The following is a 13,067-nucleotide window of genomic DNA, read 5'->3' as shown; positions in this document are numbered from 1 at the left end:
AGAAATGCATGTTATACTTCTCTAGATAAGGTAGGCTTTCCAACACATGCAGTCTTGTACCAATTGCCCTTCCTGTTTTCACTGTGTTTTGGATGGAATAAATCCTCTGCTGAAAATTCAGCAAATTCAGACTGGTCTCTAGTCACTCACATCTACAGTCTTAAGAGAGATAACAAAATCTTATGTTTACTCTCACTGCTGGCCAGAGAGGTGGTCTTAAGATGTTTTACTAATCAGTAAAGCTATATGTCTGTGTTCTAGTGCTCCTATAGAAAATAACTACAAGTCTAAAATTGAAGGATGTCTGCAATCCTGTATTCTATCCCAATATACTTTGCTTTCAATTTAATTTTTCATTGGAAAACATATACCACAGAAAGTATTTGTATTGTATTAAGCCAGAGGCAAGCTTACAGAACCTCTGCAGGAGCCAAGACATTATTATAGGTTTTAAAATTTCAGTAGTGTTCCACTATGATATATCACTTCACAGAAAGAAAAGAAAAAAAGAAAAAAAAGATAACCAGCAAGGTATTACTGTCATCATCTCTAATATACAACATGTATAGCTCTCTTTATTCAGTAAGAAGTGCTAGCAATACTTCAATTTTTTGAGATTTATGTGTCATAAAATCTTGAAAGAGGACAGAAAGCAAAGCACATTTTAAATTTTCCCTTCTTTGAAATTCCATTCCCATCCCTTTTTGTTGCCTGCCTTCCTTTCTTTCTTTCTTTCTTTCTTTCTTTCTTTCTTTCTTTCTTTCTTTCTTTCTTTCTTTCTTTCTCTCTCTCTCTCTTTCTTTCTCTCTTTCTCTCTTTCTCTCTTTCTCTCTTTCTCTCTCTCTTTCTCTCTTTCTTTCTCTCTTCCTTTCTTTCTCTCTTCCTTTCTTTCTTTCCTTCTTTCTTTCTTTCTTTCTTTCTTTCTTTCTTTCTTTCTTTCTTTCTTTCTTTCTTTCTTTCTTTCTTATTAAGAAGCAATATATACTAGATTTACTAGATTTGTTGTTGTTTCTGTTGGGAAGTATTTATATTTTATTTATTTAGCTTTTTTTTTTATGAGACTTTTCACAGTTTTTCATACATCTGAATACATAGACTTTAAAATATTTCTCAATCTCAGGAGCTGAGAAAAAATAAACTTCCCCTTCACTAAAGGTGGTGAATAAAATTGTAGAAAGAAATTAATTTCTCAGATTTACTTTTTACTTTTTAAATGGCAAGGGTGATTGTGATGAGGAGAAGAAGAAGTAAAGAAGCAGAATAGGGCATATGATTAACACAGTTTGTGCATTTCTTCTTTATGTACTATTGTAGTTAGCATCTTTCTATATTATAATATAATATGTGAACCATATTAAGAGGCTGACATAAAATCTTCCAATGGAGTAAAACTTCCTAAAGTAAAAGATAAAGAAAAAGGAAAAGAAAAAGATAGAGAAAAAGAAAAAGAAGAAGAAAAAGAAGAAGAAAAAGAAGAAGAAAAAGAAGAAAAAAGAAAAAGAAAAAGAAAAAGAAAAAGAAAAAGAAAAAGAAAAAGAAAAAGAAAAAGAAAAAGAAAAAGAAAAGGAAAAGGAAAAGGAAAAGGAAAAGGAAAAGGAAAAGGAAAAGGAAAAGGAAAAGGAAAAGGAAAAAGAAAAAGAAAAAGAAAAAGAAAAAGAAAAAGAAAAAGAAAAAGAAAAAGAAAAAGAAAAAGAAAAAGAAAAAGAAAAAGAAAAAGAAAAAGAAAAAGAAAAAGAAAAAGAAAAAGAAAAAGAAAAAGAAAAAGAAAAAGAAGAAGGAAAAGAAAGAAAAGAAGAAAGAAAAGAAGAAGGAAAAGAAGAAGGAAAAGAAAAAGAAGAAGAAGAAGGAAAAGAAGAAGGAAAAGAAAAGAAGAAGGAAAAGGAAAAGGAAAAGGAAAAGGAAAAGGAAAAGGAAAAGGAAAAGGAAAAGGAAAAGGAAAAGGAAAAGGAAAAGGAAAAGGAAAAGGAAAAGGAAAAGGAAAAGGAAAAGGAAAAGGAAAAGGAAAAGGAAATATCTTCTTTCAGAGTGATTTCTTCCTCTAATAGTATTCTGCTTCTTAACTCTAGAATAAAATGTCATTTGAATAAGAAAACTAACTGTAAAAAAATGAGAATTTTCTAATGTGTAATGAATGTAATGGGCTTCAGAAAAAGCCCAGGTACTAATATTTCTCTTTTGCCTGCACTCTGACCTTTTCTTGGTTTGTTAACATCAACATACACAGGTTAGATGTGGCCCTGGGTAACCTAGTCTAGTATTAAATGTGGAGGTTGATTGCCCTGTCTGTGGCATGGGGGGTTGGAGATTCATGATCCTTGAGGTCCCTTCTAACCCAGGCCATTCTGTAATTCTGTGATTCTGTGATTCTGTGTTTTGTTGTGGATGACAAAGATGATTAGAGAGCTGGAGCACCTCCTCAGCTGACGGAACAGTGTTTTTTGTTTGTTTGTTTGTTTGTTTTTTCTGTTGTTGTTTGTTTGTTTTCCTTGACTGGAAAAGAAGAGGATCAGGGGACATCTCACTGAGGTGTCATTACTTAAAGAGGATATAGAAAAAGGTGGAGAGCAACTTTCAACACAACCTGGTAGTGATAGGATGAAGGTGAAAGGTTTAAAATGAAAAGAGAGGATATTTAGGTTAGATGTTAGGAAGAAATTGTTTACTCAGAGATTGGTAAGGAACTGGAACAGGTTTCCCAGAGAGGTTGTGGATTCTCCATCCCTGGAAGTGCTCAAGTACAGCTTGAATGGGGGCTCTGGGCAACCTGATCTAGTGGGGGACATGGCTGTGTATGGCAGGGAATTGGAACAAGGAGATCTTTAAGGTTCCTTCTGATCCAAGCTTTTCATGATTTTATGAATCTATGATTGTACGGTCTTTCTACAGGTATTTGATGATGAACACAATAGTTTTTTAAGTTTTCCTGTGGAAACCAGAGACTCCTGAGAAAAATAAAACAATTGCAGAGAAAACATGTATGTGAGGTTTCCTGCTTTTGTCCTATAAAACATGTAAGTAAAAACACTGACTAAATATATTAATGAAATGGACAAAAATTCTCTTTCCTTATTACATTGACAGAAATATTTATAGACATTAGTATTTTACTATTAGTATTTTCATTTTTAAGTGTACACACATGTGAAAGTATGAGGGTGAGAATGTGTCCAATTACATACGTAAATATCTTGGTATTCTGAAAAGACGAGTATATATCATCTATTTTGCTTTCAGATTTCAGTGAAATTTCAATCTGATTTTTTATTTGCTGCATTGTTTTGCTTTCCAGATATACAGGCAGTTTCTTCACCATGTTATACAGTCAATTTGTTCAATTATTCATTCATTAATTAAGAAATATACAGTTCTATTATGTAGCATAAGGCAGTTCAGTAAAAATAACTATTTCTTAAAAACACCACATCCTCATAGGAATTAATAGTCAATTTTGCAATTTCCTGAGCACTTCTTACAACATGCAAGTACATAAAAATATTGATTTCAGTTTTCATACTTAGCTACGTACTCAGATATTGTAAGAGAAAATGGAGCCAAATTCAGATGTAAATTGGTTGAATACTGAGATAATAACTGAAGGTTAAAATCCCCATGCTCTAGGTCCTCTACTAAATAGGAACTGCTCACATAAGCAAAACAAACATTGACTCTTTTACTCAAAACTAATCTTTCTTGTCTCATCTCTTTCGGGGGGAAAGAAAGATATTGTTAATATAATTTTGCAGCATCAAAAAGGCTTGAAAGAGTAATGAAATGCAAGAAGTCAGTGTTTAAGACTAAGATTCCTTGATCTAATGTTTTCAGAGATGATGTAATAAGAACACTAAACAGTAGGAAGCAGCAAGGCAATTGCCATAAAGAAGATTGTTTGACAAATACATTTGCAACTGACATTTTTTCTCCTAAAACAATAAATAAAAACAAAGACGTTGTCATCATTAATTATTATTTTAAAGTAGCACTACAGAAGTTTATCTTAAAGGTGGAAAGAAATAAGAGGAAAGAAAATCTTTAATTTAACTCTCAAAAGTGTTTGTTATATCAAGAGCAAGCTAGGACAACAACAAAAAAAGAAAGCATGGAGATAGCTGGAGGAGCAGGAAGCAAACTGCTTTGCAAAGTGGCCTGATATTCCCCATGAGAGAGAAGGAAAGGAGACATGATTAGACAAGAAGGCAGTTAACCTTAAGATGAGGGCAAGAACACTAAATGTAAACAAAATGCAAGGAAAAGTAGAGGAGAGAATGAAAAACATTTTAACTTCAAAACAAATGCATTGAAGACTGCAAAGGAGAGATATTCCCATGTCTTTTTTATTTCAAAACTATCTTACTCTTTTCTCTCTTAAATCGGTGAATACTACTGTCAGTTCAATGAAGCTTTTTGCAGACAACTCTTTAATTGTGATTCTTATAAATTTACTGACAACTTTCTACTTATTGACTTTGATGCCAAAGGCTATATATAATATTAATAATTCAATGCAGAGAGTTATTTGTAGTATGAATGGCTTCTGTCTTTGGTCTGGGTTAAATCCCTGCTGATATTTCAAAACAACTGTTCATTTTCTCAGAGGGCTAGTGTTCTGTTCAGGTGCCAAAGATTTCCCTGTTTCTTCCTAGAAAAGAAAATAGGGTAGTTCAATGTACAATGACACTGTTGTACTCATGCTCTTCGAGGGCATAAGCTATTCTGAACCCATCAAGTTCACTGTGTATGAGGTTGGTGAAATAAGAGCATTATACTTGGTCTGTCAGAGAACCCATTAACAGGGCCTCACACACTCCAAACTAAGACCTAGGTGAGGCATATCAAGCCAGTCTGTTTTACACATTTTCTTCATTTATAGATTCTCCCAGATCACATAAAATTCTGGTTTAACCTCACCAAGGGGGAAAAAAAAATGAAACAACAAAACAAACAAACAACAACAACAACAACAAAAACAGAAATCCAGGAAAACAAACTTAGAAAAGAATTTTACCAATCATCTAGACAAATGAAGAGTGTATTTTATGTCACTGCTTCTTTTTCTTTCAGTATCATAATGAGTTGCAAGAGCAGATTGTGTCTTGGAAAATTTAACTTTCCTGAAGAGGAGTAGAAGTAACATTTTTATTGGGTTTTGAAGCAAGAAACATATATGAGATTAAATAGAGAGAATGAGTTTCTGAAACAAATCTTTACAGGTTCCACACACAAATAACTGCTCTTTAATTAATATAAAACATCCAAATATGTCCTGAAATTAACTTGTTTGTGGAAGACACTGAAGCATATTGGAAAGTCCTCTCTAAAAGGATTTTCGAAGGACCTACTCTTTTTAGAAAATAAACAAACAAGCAAATAAATAAAAAAATAAAGCACACACACACAAAAACAAACAAACATCATTTTCTGAAAAGATGTGTCTGACTTCTATGATAATGACCAACTTATAACAGAAGATTTTGATTCAGTGGAAATGGCTAGAGTAAGGGTCATGAACCCTGAGAAGACAAAAGAAAAAGAAACAAAAACACAAGATAATCACTAACAGAATATTGTTTTCAAAAAACATTTTGAAGCACACAAGATTTTCAAGCAGCACACCAGATGCTTTCAAAACAGCTTTGATTGAATTCCTAAGTTCTATTACTCCCCTTGCATGATTTACTTACAGAGTTAGGACATGCCAAGGGTTTAAATCAACAGGTGTGGGTGTTTCCCAGTGTTCTTATAATGGCTACATCTTAGCAAGATGAATAGAAGAAGGAAACAGAGTATTTAAAAAAATAATCTTACATTTTTACTGTTCCACACTATCATGACATGAAAATTAATCCAGCAGATCAATTCCAGATATTCTGAATTATTGTCTGAAGTTAGAAACACTTTCTGTAAATGTAACTGTACTTACTGATTGAAGTGTAATTTGTGCAGTTCAAGTAGTGAATGAGGAGAACCACTGACTCTGCTGTTTCCCAGCCTTTAGAATAAACCTAAAGAGATGAAATTAGAACCAAAACAAGCACAAGATGACTTTGATGCTGTACATATACCCTTCACTTCAATAAAGGAGAAGATTCAAATTCAGAGGAGTGAAGGACTTACGTTCTGATGCTACTATAATTAAGAAAATAATAATGGCATTTCTGTAGTCTTTTGTTATTACAGAGCTTATTTTCCTCATACTTTGCTTCTTATTTTTGCCTTCTCTGCATCTGCATAATTGAGCAGCTGCATCACAAGGAGTACAAAGTACACTTGAAAATACTTCCTAGCAAAAAGCCTGTTTAATTTATCATGTGTGATAGTTGTAAGAGATTATTCTTTTGCATCATTGTCTCAAAGCGTGCTGAGGGACACAGATGTACAAGTCCTGATGAAGGGTTGAGAAGTCCTTTGTCTGGAGGACACAGATGGACAAGGCAAGGGGAAACGAGGGAGAGATAAGCCAGAGCTTAATGTCTAGGAAGCAGTCTTTTGTGTGGGCTTATCCCAAGGGAGATAGCCCTCTCTGGGGGTCCTGCACATGGCTGTTACCCAAGCACCCAGGAATGCCAAGTTGGCAGAAGAAGGATAAAAAGGGGATGAACAACTGTGAGATTAGGTTTCTGACTACAGATTCCTCATGCTGAAGAAGAAAAAAGTTTCTGACAACAGATTCCTCATGAAGAAGAGGTTTCTGACAACAGATTCATCATGACCTGAGACCTGCATGCCGAATGATTCCTCTATCATGAGTCTATGATTCCTCTCCCTCCTATAAATTGGAGTGAGACAATAGTATTGTAAGCAACCTAAAATGTTTATTCTTAAAAACATTTGAATTATGCAGAATAATATAAATCACAAAATGCACTTTTCCATGAGAGATCTAAAATAACTTATTTTCCTTGCTGAATCCCATATTTGTCAGCAATTCAATCTCTTCTACTTCTTTCTTCTGACTTTTTGTTCTGATCAATAAACAGTTGATGTCCTACAACTTCTTGCCCTATGCCTACTTGGTATGAATTTGTTATCCTTGTCTACCCATGTAGTCAATTTTTTCCTGATGATGTGATGCTGACTAGAAGTCTTCAAAGGTGAAATTCTCATATGGTGTCTTCATGGCTTCTTTGAAGAAGCTACTAAATCTATTACGGTGTATCAACTATCTGCAGTTTGTTTCTCTCAGATAAATCTCTACTGTGTTGACAAAGCTACTTTAGTTCTGTTTAAGTATACTGTAAATGAAATGAGTGCCTCCTCAGCCATACATATATCCACGTAAGGGTGCTGATTGAAAATTCACCTTTAGTTTGTAGAGTTATGGTCTGAAGATGAAATATACCTGATTTCTACCAAAAAAAGAAAAAAGAAAAGAAAAAAATGGTTCCTTTTTGAAAAGCTTCAACTCATTGGAAGGTGTGTAAAGCCTTAAGTTCAGCACAGATGGGCTGAGCACTACAGTGGCTGTGACTGCTTAGGCAAGTTCTCCCCATAACTGTTTTGTGACAGCATTACACAGTTGAGATTAGATTGAACATATGTTGCCACTCAGTTAGAACCTGCATGTACCTGAACAACCAACATGTCTTATATTGTAACATGGATGTGAGATGCAGAAATTGGAAAATATACATTAAATGACAGATGTGCATTTCTAAAAAGAAGATGGATGTCATTGGTTAATAAAACTCTTTCTATGGGGAATAACTATCACAGACTGGGGAGGAAATATCCTCTCCCTTCATTGCTGGTTATGCAGCTAAGTAATCTTAACTTACTGTAATGGTCCTCAGCTCCTTGTCTATTTCCTGGCACCCAGAGTGAACACCAAGGATATTTATTTCACGTTCCCTTTGAAAAGGTTTAAATTTTCTTTCAATTGGTGACCTTGCCATGCTTATCTGTGTCTTTGTCACTGTCTTACTTTTATTTTTAATTGACAGACAAAAAACTTTTTTTTTTTTTCCAAACAGATGAAGTGTCTTGAAGGTTCACCTGTGCTAAAACAACACTATACAAATTGCTTTCTATTTCATATCAGTCTGAACTCTAGCATCCTGTTAATGGCAGTCTGTCTCCTATACAAATATCCTTACTACTAACTGAAATGCTTAATGAAATTTTAGATTATTTTTTCTTTTTTTTTTTTTTTTAAGTGTGATGAAATTAAATACACATTTGCTGTGCACATAGGTATTCAATAATTAAATGTTCTTGGCAGAAGCTAAGCAACAATAACACTGAATAAATCACTGGTATTTTGCTAAAATCCCTTAATGTCTCACTTCATACAAATTTAAATTTCCATGTAAAGTCTAAATAGGTAAATTAATATAAAATTGTTGGAATATGTTGTATTTAACCTGTCAAGTAGCAAAGCACCACACAGTTGTTAGCTCACTTCCTCCCCTCCTGTAAGAGATTATTCTTTTATATCATTGACTGAAAGTTTGCTGAGGAACAAGTCCAGGCAAGTCCTGGGCAAAGGCAGAGAAATCTTCTGTCTGGAGGACACTGATGGACAGGTCCTGGCTAAGCGTTGTGAAATCCTTTAAGGAGCACAGATGGACAAGGCCATGGGGCAACAAGAGAGGGATAAGCTGCTGATAATGGCCGGGAAACAGTCTTTTGTGTGGATTTATTCTTGAGGAAGATGGCCATCTCAGGAAGTACGCACATGACTCTTGCTCAAGCACCCAGGGATGTCACGTAGGCAGGAAAAAAAGGAGGATATAAGGGGGTTTCTGCCATCAGATCCCTCACCACGACTGACTGAGGGTTTCTACCATCAGATCCCTCAGTACGGACCGTATGCTGATGGACTTCCCTGGGCCTGCTACCTGAGACCTGCTGCTTCCTCATGGGCTTACTCTGCGGCTTCTTCCTGGATCCACCCGGTACCTGCACCCTCTCGTTGCCCAAGACCGGCTTCGCTGCTCCTGCCCTTCGGCCTCGGACCATTGGAATGTCATGCAACAGGACTACTGCCAGATCCTGGTGGTGACTATCCTCGCTTTATGCAATTTTTGCTTCTTTCTATCTTTTCTATCGCTTGCCTTCCCTTCCCCATCACCCCAATCCATAATAGTGTCCGTCCTCCCCTTTCTTCATCTCTCTTATTAACATTTGTAATAAACTGGTCAAACCAACATTTGAACCATTGTTTCTTAATCTCACACCAGGCATACATATTTCAAAGAACCTCCTCTCCCTCCTATAAATTGAAGCGAGACACCTCCCTGTGGGATGGGGGAGAGAATCATTAAAAAATAAAATTAGATTAAATAAAAATAAATGTAGAGTTGGTGGATCGAGATGGGAACAATTTACTGAGACAGAAAAAGGAAAGAGGAAAAAAAAGGATGATAGTTCTAATAAAAAGTGTCCTAGATGAAAGAAAGTTGGGGGCTGCCCTGTGCTGGTCACAGTCAGTTCCAACCAATGAATGACAGCAATGCACCACCCAGCTTGCAGTCACCTACAAACTTGCTGAGAGCGCACTTGATCCCACTGTCCATGTCGCCTTCAGAAACATTAAATAATACCGGTCCCAGAACCGATCCCCAAGGAATGCTACTAGTCGTCAGTCTTCACTTGGACATTGAGCCATTTACTGCAACTTTTTGACTGCGATCATCCAGCCAAGTCCTTATCCAATGAGTGGTTCATCCATCAAATTAATTTTTCTCCAATTTGGCGTCCTAGATGTTGTATGGGACAGTGTCAAGTGCTTTGCATGAGTCCAGGTAGATGATATCAGTTGTTCTTCCTTTATCTACTGATGCTGTAACTCCATCATAAAAGGCCACCAAGTTTGTCAGGCATGTCTTGCCCTTGGTGAAGCCCTGTTGATTACCACCAATCTCCTCATCTTTATATAATATAGAATCATAGAATCATAGAATCGCTAAGGTTGGAAAAGACCCACAGGATCATCCAGTCCAACCATTCGCCCTTCACCAATGGTTCCTGCTAAACCATGTCCCTCAACACAACATCCAAACGCTCTTTGAACACCACCAGGCTCGGTGACTCCACCACCTCTCTGGGCAGCCCATTCCCGTGCCTGACCACCTTTCCAGAGAAATAGTATTTCCTAAAATTAAGCCTGAATCTTCCCTGGAGCAGCTTGAAGCCATTCCCTCTAGTCCTATCACTAGTCACACGAGAGAAGAGGCCAACCCCCAGCTCACTACAACCTCTCTTCAGGTAGTTATAGAGAGCAATGAGGTCTCCCCTCAGCCTCCTCTTCTCTAGACTGAACAATCCCAGCACCTTCAGCTGCTCCTCATAAGGCCTGTGCTCCAGACCCCTCACCAGCTTTGTTGCCCTCCTCTGGACACGCTCCAGGGCCTCAATGTCTTTCTTATAGTGAGGGGCCCAAAACTGGACACAGTACTCAAGGTGCGGCCTCACCAGGGCTGAGTACGGGGGGACAGTTACTTCCCTTTTCCTGCTGACCACACTATTTCTGATGCAAGCCAGGATGCCATTGGCCTTCTTGGCCACCTGCACACACTGCTGGCTCATGTTCAGCCGAGCATCAATCAATACCCCCAGGTCCATTTCCTCTACACAGTCTTCCAGCCACTCTGACCCAAGTCTGTAGCGTTGCCTGGGGTTGTTGTGGCCAAAGTGCAGGACCCGGCATTTGGTCTTGTTGAATCCCATCCCATTGGCTTCAGCCCAGCTATCCAGCCTGTCCAGATCCCTCTGTAAGGCCTCGCTACCCTCAGGCAGATCAACACTTCCAGCCAACATACTGTCATCTGCAAACTTACTGAGGGTGCACTCAATAACCTCATCAAGGTCATCAATAAAGATATTAAAGAGGACAGGCAAAGATATTAAAGAGGACAGGCTCCTCTTATATGTGCCCTAGTAAGGCCTTCAGGATGATCTGCGCTATGACCTTGCCAGGCACAGAGGTAAGACTGATCAGCCTGTAGTTCTCTAGATTTCTGTTTTTTGCCTTATTGAAAATGGAGGTTATGTTTCCCCTTTCTTGGGCTACATCATAAGAGGGGTGGCCAGCAGGGAAAGTTAGGTGATTGTTCCCCTCTGATCTGACTTTGTGAGGCCCCATCTAGAGTACTGCATACAGTCCTGGGGCTTCTCACACAAGAAAGACATAGAGCTGTTGGACCGGGTGCAGAGGAGGTGGAGGGACGTGAAGACTATCAGAGGGCTTGAGCACCTCTTCTGTGAAGAAAATTTAAGGCAACTGGGCATATTCATCCTGGAGAAGAAAAGAGTCTGGGAAGATCTCATTGCAGCCTTCCACTACTTAAAAGAAGCTTATAATCAGGAAAGAGACACACATTTTACGTGGTCTAACAGTGAATATATAACTTTTTGCACAGTCTGGTAGTGATAAGACCAGGGTGAATAATTTAAAATTAAAAGGGCAGATTTAGGTTTTACGTTAGGGGGAAATTTTTTTCTCAGAGAGTTGTGAGGTTCTGGAACAGATTGCATATAGAGAATTTGTGAATGCCTCCATCTATGAAGGCATTCAAGATCAGGTTGGATGGGGCCCTGGCAAATACGATCTAGAGCTGGATTTAGTGGTTGGCAGCTCTGCCCACAGCAGGGGTTTGGAACCTGATGATCTTCAAGGTCTCTTCCAACTCAAGGTATTCTGTAATTCTATGATTTGATGAAGCTGGTGTACAGGAAGCTCTGTATGAACATGAGAAAGAACTTATTTACTCTGAGGGTGACAGAGCAGAGATTATAGACTATCCTACTCTGGATATATTCAAAACATACCTGTGCAACCTACTGTAGGGAACCTTCTTTAGTAGGAGAATTGGACTAGTATTGGTATTTCTGCTGCTGGTAATCCCACAAGCACCTACATGCCAGACCTGCATGCTGAAATACAGCTAAGCAAGGCTGAATTTACAGCACGTGGAAATGGGGTTACAAAGAAGCCTGCAAGAGTTTTAATTTCTCTCTCTCTTTTTTTTTTTTTTTTTTTTCATTCACATTGAGGAAGCTGAGAGTCTTATCCATCTAACTGTGCTAGACCTATGGACTGCTTGTTTTCTCACATAGCTTCTTAATCCATCCTTATCCAGAAAATTTTTCTGATTCTTCTTTTCTGCTTAGAGTCTACCCTTTGTTTACACCCATTGCAAATGACTGCAGCTTTGCTACTGGCTAAAGATGATGTTGGTTAGTGCCGAAAATTGTTTAAATATCACAGACAAGATTTGTTAAAAATAATTTAACTCATGAGAGTCTGTCAGTCAACATCAAATTTCATATTAGGTTTAAATTACCATTTAGTTAATTATGAACATCTGGTGTGTTTATCTGCCAAATCTAACCTCATGCTATAATATATTTGCTTATTTATATATAAATGCTTTCTAAAAATGCAAACTATTCTGATTAGGTAAACCCTTCAGTCTGTCAAATTTCATCTTTGTTCTATTTTTTCCACTAGAGGAAATAGTTCTTTATACTAATGAATGGTGACATGTCAACAAATACAGAAATCTCAAAGTACCTTGACCTTTTTGCAAAATTGAAAAGTCTGAACAAATTCTGAATAAACATTTGTGGGAACAGACCTTGTCTGGTACTACATGCTGTATTTTATGGTGACAACTCTAATTATTCCTGAGATACAGACATCTGAATATTGCAGTTTTGCATTGTGTACATTACAAATCCCATCACAGCATGCCAAGCACTCCAGCTGTTTTATATTGACAGATTTTTACCTTAGTCTATATTAGGTTTCAACTAGGGTAAAAAATTAGCTAGATGTGTCCTCATAAAAGATAGTAATCTGTGGGAATCAAATATTGTTTCTGCATTAGAATTAGATAAGTTTTTTTTTTTGTTCTGTTTTTTTTTTGCTTGTTTGTTTGTTTGTTTGTTTGTTTTAAATTTCATGGTCTCTGCTGCCATAGTTGCTTTTGGGAATCTTTCGACTTTACTTGGGGAGGTGGAGAGGGGGGACGGTCTATGATAGTTTGCATCACTTATCCTCTAGGTGAACCTTCCCCAGGAATGCTCAGTATATAGGTGTATATATGTATATTCTGTCATACATATTG

Source organism: Gallus gallus, chromosome 2 (genome assembly GCF_016699485.2).
Source record: "Gallus gallus isolate bGalGal1 chromosome 2, bGalGal1.mat.broiler.GRCg7b, whole genome shotgun sequence".
In the NCBI taxonomy this organism is placed as follows: domain Eukaryota; kingdom Metazoa; phylum Chordata; class Aves; order Galliformes; family Phasianidae; genus Gallus; species Gallus gallus.
Note: the sequence above shows the minus strand (reverse complement) of the source record.